This window comes from Pongo abelii, chromosome 14 (assembly GCF_028885655.2).
Source record: "Pongo abelii isolate AG06213 chromosome 14, NHGRI_mPonAbe1-v2.0_pri, whole genome shotgun sequence".
NCBI classification, from domain to species: Eukaryota; Metazoa; Chordata; class Mammalia; order Primates; family Hominidae; genus Pongo; species Pongo abelii.
In genome coordinates this window covers 38,288,113-38,302,694 of record NC_071999.2, presented here as the reverse complement: position 1 = coordinate 38,302,694, position 14,582 = coordinate 38,288,113, and positions in this window count along the sequence as shown.

Below are 14,582 nucleotides of genomic sequence, written 5' to 3'. Positions count from 1 at the left end.
CTTGATTGTGAGACAGATTTTTAGATGAAGCTAATTATTTCTTCGAAATTATTATTTCTATACTTAAAGAAAATATGTCAAAGTGGCCAGGAGCGGTTGCTCACACCTGTAATCTCAGCACTTTGGGAGCCCGAGGCGGGAGGATCACCTGAGGTCAAGAATTCAAGACCAGCGTGGCCAACATGGTGAAACCCGTCTCTACTAAAAATACAAAAAAAATTAGCCAGACATGGTGGTGAGCTGTAATCCCAGCCACTTGGGAGGCTGAGGCAGGAGAATCACTTGAACCTGGGAGGCGGAGGTTGCAGTCAGCCAAGGTTGTGCCACTATACTCCAGCCTGGGAGACAGAACGAGACTCTGTCTCAAAAAAAAAAAAAAAAGAAAAGAAAAGAAAAGAAAATATGTCAAAGGCAAGCAGAGTGACATTCAGAAAATACAATTTTGTTTTACGTAAGAATGATGCAAAATACCAGGATACTGATTACATTATAACCAAGCACCAAATAGATCCTAGAATATTTTTTAAATGGTATTAGCAGTGTTGTACGTGTATTTCTTCTTCTGAAACTAATTGTACCGGGAAAACCATTGTTCCCTATTCTCCAGACCCTGCTGAGAGTGAGAGATGTATGGAAATTCAGCAAAAGTGGCCCATAAATATCCAAATTAATTCATTCTAGGAATTCATTTGATTCTGGGAGGATCAAATCATTTATTTGATTCTAGAAGGATCAAAGGTGGTTAGTATAGCTGTTTACAATAGATTCAGTTTAAAAAGCTCCCAGTGATTGATGGCTATATGTGCCAGGCCCTGTTCTAAGTACTTTATAAATATGATCTTATTTAATCTTTGCAAAAGTCCTATGAGGCAGGGAAAATTATTGTCCCCATTTTACAGATGACGAAGCAGAAACACCAGAGAAGCTATAACTTGTTCCAGCAAATAGCAGAGCTCAACTGGAAAACATCTAGGATAAAGGCCATGATCAATATGCTTATATACTTTATCATGTAGCTTCCAGTTATTTCTAATATTTTAAGCTATCATGATAATTTATCTTTTGAATGTAACACTAGAAACATCTGGAGAAATTAAGGTTAAAAAATTAAAAGCTTATGAATTGATCGATATTTCTTGAATCACTTAACAGATGTTTACTGAGGGGCAACTGTGAGCCAAGCCCAGGGATTTTCTATTCTGTTAATGATAAGTATCTCTCAAAGCAAGGGAAATTTCTTCCAACTGCCTTCAAAAAAAAAGCTGTATGTAAAAAATATATGTAATGCACGTATATGTGAATGTATGAACATGTACACACATTTTTAAAAAAATAGAAAGTGAGCTTTCAGATCCTTTGTACAAGCCTAAAACAAGTGACATTTGATTAGAAGAAAAATATGTTCTCAAGTTGATTTCCATTTGCCTTGAACTACTAGATCTGTTTCCACACCATTAACTTTGCTCAGGACAGACAAATAAGGATCCATTAGAAAATGTTCTTAACTTAAATGTAAGCTTTTTTGAAGTGGGCATTATTTTTTTGGTAACTAATGTCAAGTGCACTGAAATGGGATAAAGATGGTGATTTTTCAAGGTATTTGAAGGGAGAAAACCTCAGCAAGAGTGGTATGCATTTTCACTGCAAAAGGCCAAATTTAATTTGGCAGTGGAGATCGAGGAGCAGGTAAGATTTCATCTGTGTCAGCAGAAAAAGGAAACAACAGAGGCACCTGCCAGATGTCTCAATTCTTTCAGAGGCTGACAAGGGTGGGAGAAGGCTACTTCTGAATTGGTCTAGGATGCCTGATGAGGCTAAAAAGAAGTAAAGATGTTACCCCCTTTGTAGAGTGGCAGGATAAAATGCAGAACAATACAGACACCAATGCATTTTATGGGACATATAGGGAAAAATTATTTGTTTGTTTACTTGAAATTCAAATTGAACTAGGCACCCTGTGTGTCTATTTGCTAAATCTGGTAGCCCCACTCACTTTCCAAGTCTGCAGCTCACCCGGGCTCCAAGCTACTGGTGGCTTCCATGGTCTTGTTCAGAGATGCCAGTAGGGGATATAAATGTGTTGTGCTGGAATCTCTAACAAGGAATATAGGAAGGGCCTTCCAGAAGAGTTTCCTGGAGGCCGGAAACTCCTGCCTGCCTAACCCCATGGGAGACACACTAAATGTTGGGCTGGCTCCTCCGAGTGCTGCTCGGAGGAGGGTTAGTTGGCCTGCCTCACATCCGCAGCCACCACCTTGTTTCTGTCCAGACTCTCATTCTCAAAGCTTTCCCTGTCTACATTCTTATTTAAGACCCTTTACAGCACAGGCCCTTTTCTTCTTATGTTGCTATCTCCAGCACCAAGCACAGAGCCCAGGATATAGTAGATGTCCAGTAAATGTTTCCTGAACTTGATGTTTTCAAAGGTGGTGGTGGTGCTGCTGCTGCTGCTGTTTCTTGCTAAAAACAGTGAGGAGGAAACAGGGATAAATTGTTCCATCCTAGTCACTCATTATTTTTCTTAATTTTTGAAAGCCCATATTGAAAGACAGAGCTGCATGCATATGACGCCTTTATACTATGTGCCCAACACAGTGTCTGGTACATAGAAGGTACCCAACAAATATTTGTTGAGTGAGTGAATGTTAATTATGACATTTGAGTATGAAGAGAGCCGGCACAGATCTATCTACGATTCTCAGGAGTACCATTTCACTGAAAGAGCTTTTCTATGTTATAGGCACTGGGCCAGGATCGAGGAGGGAGGCTGGTTAGATGTGACCTAGCTCGGGACACATTAAGAAGAGTTGGTGGGGGTTTTAAGGAGGAAGTGGAGGCAGATATGAGTCATGGGGTTTACTCCCCTGAGATAAGAAGTGTTTGAAGTAAGGGGGAGAGACTGGGATACAAGCAGTACCAAACAGCAGTAATAACAAAAAGAGGAAGGAAACCCCAAACCACATTATCGGGAAGCTGGGGAGAGTTCTTATAGTTACTGGGCCTTTGGAACACTTTTTCCAAATGGCCACATATCTGGCCATGACAGATGTAAATTAATATGCACTAATTGTGAGAGATTACTAAATCCTTAAATTCACCTAAAACAACACACTTTCTTAAATGTAGTTCAATTTGAAATCCTTATCACACTCCACTACAATATTGGATACAGGCAGGAAAAAAATACTTTCAGTGAGAACTGAGTTTTCCCCAAAATTGCCTCTAATTGATTTACATTATATAATAAGATAAAGTCATGCTAGATAGGCAGCCTGATGCCATCTTACTTTGGGATGCTTTTCTCACGAGGATGAAAGCAGAAATAGACCGGCTTAAAGCAAATCTAACAATGGGACACTCAAGAATTAAACAAATGGCTATGAAACCATAAGGAGCTTACTGCTGGGGGTTCTAATACATGAGGTATGTTTTATTGTTGTTTTTACTGTCTAAAAATTTTTTTGTCCTTCATTTTTTTGAGAGCTACTCACCTTTGGGAAGTGATAGTTTTAATCTTTTTTCTCCTTACTGCAGTTAACTGGATCGCAGATATCACAGACTGAATTTAACTGAAGCCAGCTTGTATGTGTCATTGATTAACTGTTTAAGGCAGAGAACTGTCTGCAGCTTTCAAAACTCAGCTTGAAGTTTTTACCCAAATGTGTGCTTTATTAGAAATAAATTGAAAGAAGATCTGGAAACAGCTGGAAACATTCTTTTTTTATGTCTAACATACATTTTGTAAAAGAAAAGTACTCAAAAATTAAGTCATTTGAACTATGACAAAGCTCATCTCTGACCTGATAAAAAATGTGCTTTTCCCTTGTTCTTGATATATTATCTCCATAGCGACAGAAGCATCGTGAATGTGCATGCTGTTAATGCTGCCATTAGTCACTTGGCTATATACTGATTTTAATGTATTTTTAAGGCAGACTTAGACTACCAGATACTTAAGTGGTATTCTCTCACAGGCCATGGGTAACCTCCTGTCATATGACTCAAAACCCCTCATAGAAAATAAACTTTTAGCTTGAATCCAAAAGGTTAGCTTTCATAAGAGTTCATCTTTGAACCCCCAGCAATAAGCTCCTTTCACTAAATGTTGATATAATATCCGGCCTATCAAATGAAATCAGTGTTTGATGTTTATGAAACTCGTAGGACTGTACAAACGTGCTATTTTATAAGGCATTAATCCAGAGGTCCAATAATATGTATAGTGAAGTTTATCTTGACAGGTAAATCAACTCATTGCTAAGTAAAATAGCCGGACAATACTATCCTTGTTACTGAGCTGCAGGTGTTTAAAGAGCTTAGTGAACTAAGGGGGAAACTTCCCAGCATCACATCGCAGGAATGAATGGTAGGGAAGGAAGCAAAGCTTGGTGAGTTGGTTAGGCAGGTGTTTAGAAAATTTAAAAGGGAAAATAAAAATCTAAAATCCAAAGCAGGTACCCGATTAAGTTTTTATGGCCTTATTAGAAATAATAAAAGAGCTAAGGTTAGAAACAGGAAGATGAAGTTATTTCTTTCTAAATAATCTTTTTTCGAATAATAAAGTGAAAGTTTTGGAGATAACCTCGCTCTGAAAATTTACAGTGTCCAGATTACAGGGAACTTCAGTTATCTAAAAACAAACATACTGGCTATCAGCCTCAGAAATATTTATTAAATCCCTCCAGGGTCTGTGACAGAGTTCTATCCTTGATCCTATCTTTCTTAAGCTAACTGTAATAGAATGGCAAGAAGTATTATTTGCAAGCATTTTTGACAATAGTAGTCCAGTGATATATACATATAAGTGATATATTCATTGACATACTGAGCAAGTATAAGCCATTCTGTATCTATGATACTATACCTAGAAAAAAAATTCTATATAATTTTTGATATATATATCAAAAGTGATATATATATCACTTTTAGTTATAAAAGTCTCTAACTAGCATTATTAAGAAAACACTTGCCTAAAATTTTAAAAAGAAAACTGTCAATGGATGTATTTTTCATATGCTAATAATACCTTAATAAATATATTTTAAAACATGAGGGTGGCACAAAAAATAAAATAAAAGCATTGAAAAGAAATTAGGAAAAGAGCAGAAAGGGATTTGTGAGCAGCAGCAATTCATGGCTCAAGTGAAAACTACTATGTTTTATAATTGTACCAAGAGTAGAGAGAAGACAATCTGAGCAAAATGTTTTACTGGTCCAACACCTGACCTGCAATGAATTTATAGTTCACGGGTGAGGGTTACAGTGAGCATGATTTATTCTTCAAGGTATTAAAACCTGAAGAATTGCATTTAGTATTTAACTCTTCCACTATTCATCCACAAAGCCCTTTGATGAAATCATGGCATTTTATCTGCTAGATAATCTTGTGTTCACTCTTGGCTGCTGCTACCTAAGGGTCAAGGAGGGAAATCGCAAGTCTTGCTACCTGCCTTATCTTCCCTGGCAGGGCTCCCTTCTCCAGCCCCGACTGTCTCCGTCCAGCGTACAGAGGTGTTCAGATACACAGTTTAACTTTATAACTCTGCAGTGAATGCAGAGACACCAGCTATGTACTGTTGATGCACATGAGAAGCATACCTTTATTTTGCCTAGTTCCCTTTGCTCGATTAAAGGCTCTAAAAAAATCTTCCAGCACCTCCTGTTCCCAATTCCTGTTACTTTCTAGATTTCTCTATTAGGAGCCTCAAGGCTGTGGATGTTTGTTTGGTCCACCTCTTCCCACCCTTCCCCACAGACCCCCCCATTCCCTTCAGCATCCCTTTCTTACCCTCATCTCCTAGGAACCCAGGACCTTTCCTGCTTGAGGCTCAGACGAGCCTCAGTCCGTTCATTTTGTGATCGTCTCACATCAATGTGGAAGGTGCCCAGCAGATTCGACTCCAGAGTTTTTACCTCTTGCAGTCACCTCTCTCCAGAGTAAATTCCCGCAGTTTCTGTTCCTACTCCAGCCCTTTTATATGTTGTATTTGAGCCCCTCTCTGTTCTCTGGTTTCATGTAACTGCTACCTTTCTTTTCTCATGCATACCCTATAGTTTTTCTCCTGTTTCTTTTTATTATTATTATTATTATTTGAGACGGAGTCTCGCTGTCTCCCAGGCGGGAGTGCAGTGGCGCGATCTGGGCTCACTGCAAGCTCTGCCTTCCGGGTTCACGCCATTCTCCTGCCTCAGCCTCCCGAGTAGCTGGGACTACAGGCGCCCGCCACCACGCCTGGCTAATTTTTTTGTATTTTTAGTACAGACGGAGTTTCACTGTGTTAGCCAGGATGGTCTGGATCTCCTGATCTCGTGATCCGCCTGCCTCGGCCTCCCAAAGAGCTGGGATTACAGGCATGAGCCACGGCGCCCGGCCTCCTCTTTTTCTTAATCGTTATTCTATTCTCCTTTAAAAGCACACACACCTTGCCCACAAGGAAGTCGTGTTTTTCCCCTAGATGGGACATTTAAAAAAATATTGTTTTCCCATTCAGACACACAACAAACTTGCACGTTAAATTCATGATAAACTCTTAAATATTAAGAGTAACTCATTTCATTTTTATTATATTTTTAAAATACTGATGACTGTGCATTTATCTTTTCACAAAGAACACTGCAAACTCCCACTCTGGTTTGAGTGGAGTGAAGACTTTATTTTATTATGTTTTTAAATTTTATTTTTTGTTGAGAAGGCGCCTCATGATGTTGCTTAGGTTGGTCTCGAACTCTTGGACTCAAGCAATCCTTCTGGCTTGGCCTCCCCAAATGCTATGATTACAGGCTTGAGTCACTGTGTCTGGCTGAGGGAGGGGGTTAATCTATGATAGCATTAGTTTTATCAAGTGTAAACTGTAGATTTGGGGGTGGAGGGGAACCTTAAGTAATGTTTTAAATAAATCAGCTTGATCAAATATTCCAAAACATTGCTCATCACATTCACCCATAATGAATGGCTATTGTGAAATTTCCTGTCATTCATGGCTATTTAATCAATTGTGACTTAATAGTTATGTGTTTGTATGTACATTTTCTATCTTTTTAATGGATTAATGCTAAATATTTCAACATCTGGAAGGGTAACGCATAGGCATACCTAGCTTCTGTAGCCCACTCTGCAGCCCCAGTTTTCAATTCTTAATTCATTCAGTAAATATATATTGAGCATTTACTATGTTCTGAGCACTGCATTCACTACTAGGGATGCAGACATTAAAAATCCACTTCCTACCCTCAGGAGGGTTATAATCCAATGTAGGAATAAAACTTACTTTGTGGGGCTTAGGTGTAACTTTAGAAAAGAAGAGTCAGTGTGCTACAGGCAGGAGAACACGTGCAAAGGCACTGAGGCAGACAGTGTGGTGCATTTAAGGAATTGCCAGTTCCTCTATTTCTTCTGTGATTATCTGACAAGTATTGGTGTTGAGGGTAAGAGGAAGAAAGTGTACCAGGGCCTTGAGGACAGTGACGAAGATTTAAGCTAACCACTGTGACTGTTTCTGGAAAACAGGAACCAGACCCTGCTAGAGACATGGCAAAGATTTTTCTGATAATTCTCACCCCATTGGCATCATGTCATCAGTCTGTGCAGTTCTGGAACTTCATTGACAGTGTGTGGTGGCCTGCATATAAGACTAGATAGAGGGGTTTTGCCAGACAGGCATGGAATAACTAAGAAATAAAATAGCTCTGTGTGTACATGCGTGTGTGTACTGAGAAAGTGTTTGAAAGTCTGGTTCATGGAGCTTAACCGAAGGCATGATGTCAAGGAAAAGGACTGATTAAGTAAAAGAAAAGCAAAAGCAAAGATCACGAGACAAGATGAGGAATGCTAAAAGAATGCAAGGTCCATATAGAAACTAAGATAAAGGTTCAAGATTCTGGAAGCACAGTGGTAGTGACTTGGCCCAGCGTGTGTCCCTGGGAGTAGATGGGTGAAGTGGAGTGGAGACAAAGGTCCTGGAGTTGTGAGTTGAAATATTTAAACTCTCCAGGTGATGCAGGACAGACTCTTCTAGGATTGATAATTTCCGCTGATGGCACTAGCTTTCTTGGCAAATGACGTGTGATTCCTTGACCATCTACTGTGTATCAAACACTCCTCTAGGTGCTGGGAATCAGTTTCTGGAAAGAAAGACAAGGTCCTTGCTCTTATGGAATTTACAATCTAGTGAAGGGGCAAGTCAAGCAAGGAATAAAAAATAATCACAAAATATTATGTGGACATATGTTCTGGTCAGAGTTCAGTGAAGTTTGATCATAAAATGGTCAGGAAAGCCTTCCAAAGAGGGGACAGCTACGCTAAGACCTAAAAGTTAAGAAAATCAAATTCAAAACCTTTGTTGTGGTGGTGGTTGTCATTGTTGTTGTTGAGATCACCATGTGCCAAGCAATGTTCCAGGAACAGGGAATGCAAAGAGAGATAAAAGAGAGGCCCAGGGTTACACAAATAAAATAGAGCTATCAATAAAATCCATTAAATCCAAAAGATTTCCCAGGACTCCAAAGATGGATTTGAACTTGTCGTTTTTCCCTTATTGATATGGTTTGGATGTTTGTCCCCTCCAAATCTTATGTGGAAATGTGATTCCCAGTGTTGGAGGTGGAGCCTGGTGGGAGGTGAATGCATCATGAGGACGGATCACTCATGAATAGTTCAGCACCATCCCCTTGGTGATGAGTGAGTTCTCACTCAGTCAGTTCACACAAGAGCTGGTTGTCCCTCACCCTTGCTCTTGCTCTTGCTCTTGCCATGTGATCCTTCTGCCCCCTTCCTCTTCCACCATGATTGTAAGCTTCCTGAGGCCCTCACCAGAAGTCAAGCAGATGTTGGTGCCACACTTGTACAGCCTGCAGAACAACGAGCCAATTAAATCTATTTTCTTTATAAATTACCCAGCTTCAGGTATTTCTTTGTAGCGACACAAAAATGGCCTAACATACTAAGTAATATCAGACATTTTTATTTTAAATGGTACTTGCAAAATAATGTATAAAAATAATTACAAAAAATATATTATTAGCAATGAATGACCACTACTGAAGTGATATACAAAATATAGTATTTTCTCATATGGAAGGTAAATGCAGTTGACCCTTTGATATAGTTTGGCTCTGTGTCCCCACCCAAATCTCAAGTTGAATTGTAATTCCCAGTGTTGGGAGGGACCTGGTAGGAGGTGATTGAATCATGGGGGTGGATTTCCCCCTTGCTGTTCTCACGATAGTGAGTGAGTTCTCATGACAGTGAGTGAGTTCTCATGAGATCTGGTTGTTTAAAAGTGTGTAGCAATTCCCCCTTCGCTCTCTTTCTCCTCTCCACCATGGTAAGACATGCTTGCTTCTCCTTTGCCTCTTGCCATAATTGTAAGTTCCCTGAGGCCTCTCAGCCATGCTTCCTGTACAGCCTGCAGAATTGTGAGTCAATTAAACCTCTTTTCTTTATAAATTAGCCAGTCTCAGGTAGTTCTTTATAGCAGTGTGAGAATGGACTAATACATCCTTGAACAACGCAGGAGTTAGAGGAACCAGGTCCTCCTACTTCCCCCGAGCTACAGTCAAAAATCCAAGTATGACTTTTGACTCCCCAGAAACTTAACTACGAAGAGCCTACTGTTAACTTGGAAGACTTATCATTAGTATAAACCATTGGTTAACACATGTTTTGTTATGTTACATGTATTATATATTATATTCTTTCAATAAAGTAAGCTAGAGAAGATATATTCACTATTCATTAAGCGCAAGTGGATCGTCACAAAGGTCTTCATTCTCATTGTCTTCACGTTGAGTAAGCGGATGAGAAGGAAGAAGAAAAGAGGGTTGGTCTTGCTATCTCAGAGGGCAGAGGAAGAAGTAGAGGAGGTGGAAGCGGAGGCAGGCACACTCAGTGTAACTGTTTTTGGAAAAAAATCCAGGCTGGGCGCGGTGGTTCACGCCTGTAATCCCAGCACTTTGGGAGGCCGAGGCAGGTGGATCACGAGGTCAGGAGATTGAGATCATCCTGGCTAACGCGGTGAAACCCCGTCTCTACTAAAAATACAAAAAAAAAAAAAAAAAAAAAATTAGCCGGGCGCAGCGGCGTGTGCCTGTAGTCCCAGCTGCTGGGGAGGCTGAGACAGGAGAATGCCGTGAACCTGGGAGGCGACGCTTGCAGTGAGCCGAGATCACGCCACTGCACTCCAGCCTGGGTGACAGAGCAAGACTCCGTCTCAAAAAAAAAAAAAAAAAGAAAGAAAAAAAGAAAAAAAATCCGCATATAAATGGACACATGCAGTTCAATCCTATATTGTTCAAGGATCAACTATATGTCCTTCTGTGCAGACAAAAGGAAAATGTATATTAAATAATAAAAGTAATTTCCATTGCCCCAGATACTCTTAAAACTAATAACTCTCCTTTATTAACCATGTTATCATAAGGCACTAACAGGAAGACACTTAAAGTTTAAAAAAATCGACTGCCAGCCAAGAGCAGTGGCTCACGCCTGTAATCCCAGTACTTTGGGAGGCCGAGGTGCGTGGATCACGAGGTCAGGAGATCGAGACCAGCCTGGCTAACACGGTGAAACCCTGTCTCTACTAAAAATACAAAAAACTAGCCGGGCGTGGTGGCACGCGCCTATAGTCCCAGCTACCTGGGAGGCTGAGGCAGGAGAATAGCTGGAACCTGGGAGGCGGGGTTTGCAGTGAGCCGAGATGGCGCCATTGCACTACAGCCTGGGCGACAGAGTGAGACTCCGTCTCAGAAGAAAAAAAAAAATCGACTGCCTTTGAACTATTTTTGTTGAAGAAAGAGGGAATCACATCTTGAGGCTCCCCCATTTTTAAAACATCATAAATTGAAAGACACTTTGTTTAAACTCCTAAGAGTTCTGTTACTGATAACAAGGAAATGTTGCAGGACATTGGCAGAACCCAGTCTGTGTCCTCATAACCTCTTGTTTATCTGAAAGAATCAGAGACCAGTTATTCTGAAGTAATCATTCCCTTAAAATGGGCTCAGTCTTAGAAATCATTTTAGATAACCAGACTTTTTCCAAGGGCTTAATGATAGATTTAAATATAAGTTAACTCTAGATTACTTTAAAGAATGAAATAGGTTTAATCTCATTGCTGATGGAGAAGACATTTCTATACTGATCATAATATATTGTCTGACAACCTCCAAAATTCTACAAACTAGCGGGGAAATAGCCTATCAAGTTAAAGGGACAATTTTGGCCATTATACTATGGCCTCTGAAGAATGGCAAGGGAGCTGTGGAGGGAAGAGAATGAGACTGGTTTTTTTTTTTTTTTTTTTTGAGATGGAGTCTTTCTCTGTTGCCCAGGCTGGAGTGAAATGGCGTGATCTCAGCTTACTGCAACTTCTGCCTTCCGGGTTCAAACAATTCTCCTGCCTCAGCCTCCCGAGTAGCTAGGATTACAGGAGTATGCCATCACACTGGGTTAATTTTTGTATTTTTAGTAGAGATGGGGTTTTACCATGTTGGCCAGGCTGGTCTTGAACTCCTAACCTCAAGTGATCTACCCACCTCGGCCTCCCAAAGACTGGATTTAAAGATGGATGGTAAACATCTGAGTCTTGGTTCCACAACTTATTAGCTGATGATCTTGATCAAATCATATAACTTTTCTGAATTTGTTTCCCTGCCTGTTTTGTTTTGTTTTTCTAAGGAGTAGCTGTTGACCTCATGTGCTTGTTATATTAAATAATGCTTACAAAATGCATTATCCTGGGTAGTGCTAAACTAGAGCAAGGTCTTATTAATGATGAAATTCCTAAAGAAAATGCCATACCTACACAGATTAATTAACAAGGTGGGAGTTAGTACTGAGATATCTCCAAAAGATTTTCCTCTAGAATGTGGAACACATGCTGCCTGTCTTTAGAGATGCCAAAGGTTTGTTCAATATATATTTGTGAAATAAATATAATTGGAGTGGAGGGTTACCTCATGGAAGGTGACAAGGCTCCCAGCCCCTTCCAAGTGTCCACACCAGTAAACATACTTAATCAGCCTTGATTTATGTCAGCACTTGGAACACAACTAGGGCCACCAGGAGAAACCTGTGTCACTCTAGGAATAAAGATCTTTGTTGAATAAATATCTTTTTATGGATGCAAGTAGGAAATGTACTTGCTCCATATGCAGATTTTCCCTAAACTTTCCTATTATTTACAATACCTTTCATTTTGATGACACTTTGAATTATAAAACACTCTCACATATAGTTTAAGTATGAGCAGGGTAGGTAGAACAAAGAGTTCTTTGCTGCATTTGACAGATAAGGAAGCCTATGCTTAGGGATATTAAATAGCTTCTATCTCTCCTACACCTTATCATTCCCAGAGCTAAGATGTGAATCCTATTCTCATACCTCCCACATCCAGTGCTAGTTTATAACTCTCATTAGTGACTTCTTGCTGTTTAGCATGAGGCTATTCAGAATTTGGCTGGACTGGAATCTCATGAGAATTGCAGAAATGGTTTAGGCAAAATAGTAACAACAACAACAATAGCAATTAAAATGTAATGAATGCTCATTATATGCCAGGCATCATTCTAAATATTTTGCTTGTATTATTGCATTTGATCCTTGCCAAAAATCCTATGAGGGAAGCATTATTATAATCCCCATTTTATAGATGCTGAGGCTGAGGAACTCAGAAAATGGGTAACTTACGGAGATTACACAGCTAGTAGGTGCGGAGCCATAGTATGAACCTAGTTGGCTACCTCCTCTCTCTGTGCCATCAGCCACTTCCCTGTACTGCCTATGGGAGCTGGGGACTGGCTTTCACTGCTCTTCAGATGATGTGTTCATTGACCTTAAGAAGCTCAGTAGCAATGGAAGAATGCTTCACAGTGTATGTTTGAGGTCTCAAACTACTCGGTGTATACTGAGACAGTCATAACAAATTATCTAAATCGATACGCTAATGCAAGCTTGTGTGGTAAGCTAAATTACTTACTCAACCTTTATAAAACAGACAGTCTGAAGGATAGCGCAAGCGATGTCAAGATGATTTCAATCACTGGAAACGTCTTCAATCTAATGGCCTGTGAATGCCATCAGAAATTTGTAAGACACTTACCCAAGGTCTCCCATATGGTAATCATGGTCACCCAAAGTGTACATGAAGATGTAGAAAGGAATTGTGATATTTGTAAAGTTGATGACTATGATATGACATTGAGCCTGAAGATTCAAAGCATTTACCAGTCTACATCAAGAAAATATGAAACACAGCCAAAGTTATTAATTGGCAATGCAGAGCTTACAGCTAACACTAAATTTTGCTTCCCAGAAAGTGTGGAGCCTGATGCTTTTTTAATTAACGGAACAAAACCCGAAAAGCAATCAAAATTGTTAGCATTCAAAGACTGGCAGATTCAGAGCATGGCAATGGGACACACAGATAGACCAATCAGGGCAGGCACAGATTGGTGACTGTGATCCAAGGACCCAGCTTGAAAAGTCAGCTTCTCCAGAACTTTCAGCAACACTTTTAAAATGAGGAAATAAGTAATATGAGATTGCATTTCACAATCTCCAACAACATGTCCCTGAAATGGAGCCTGAAGGATATACCAAAGGAAGAGTTGCTACATCCCATCTCTCCTGGGAAGGGAACACGCAGGGAGAGAGTTACAAGAGCTCTTCACTCTTCTACCCTGCAGCAAAGGAAAATAGGTCTCCTCAAGGGAGGCATTTCCCCGAGCAAAGCTGCAAGCAACATGAAATAATGCACCATGACTATGGGTTCTTGGCGAAGGATTCCTGGCCTGGTACAGTTAGAAATTGGGCTCTATTCTCAAGCAAAGGGTTCCAACAAAAAAATACCACAGCAAGCAGACCATGGAATGTGCTTCTCCACTCTTCTGTAGGGGGTGATGGCACAGAATCAGAGTTGAACATGGGAGGGAAGGGGAAGGGATAAAAATGTAATGGAATTGCAGAGTTGTTGGCATTCAGATGTGTAGGTGGTGGATAGCAAGTCCTGCTTATTGCCTGTGGTTGTGAGAGGCAATGGTGATGGGTCTTATTACATAGCAGTAAGAGAAGGAGAAAAATATATATATTTTTTCATTTGTCAAAGTTATTTATCACAGGATTATTTGTAATTTTAGAAATTTGGAGAAAAATGTCCAAAACTGTGAAAGCTTTAAAATAAATTATTGTGTGTTTATCCCACAGAATTTTATATATTCATTAAAAACTATATTTTAAAAGAAAATACATTGGAAAAATGCTCACAATCTACTGCTTAGTGAAAAAAATGAAAAACTTGGTATAAAAATTCTTCCAAGTTTTTTTAATATGCAAGGAAAAAACTAAAAAGGAAAATTTTCAAATGTTATCATCTGTCTTTTTGTTAATATTACAGGTACTTTTAATGTTTCTATTACAATTTTTGTGTTTAAAAAACTATAATTATCAGTATGTATGACCTCTATATTTAAAATTAATAAATATTATATAAGAAAAGAGTGATAATTAATGAGAATGAAGCAATATCACCATAAGCATCCTTAAAATTTACACTTATCCTAAGGAGCAGATCCTAGTGGTAACCAGT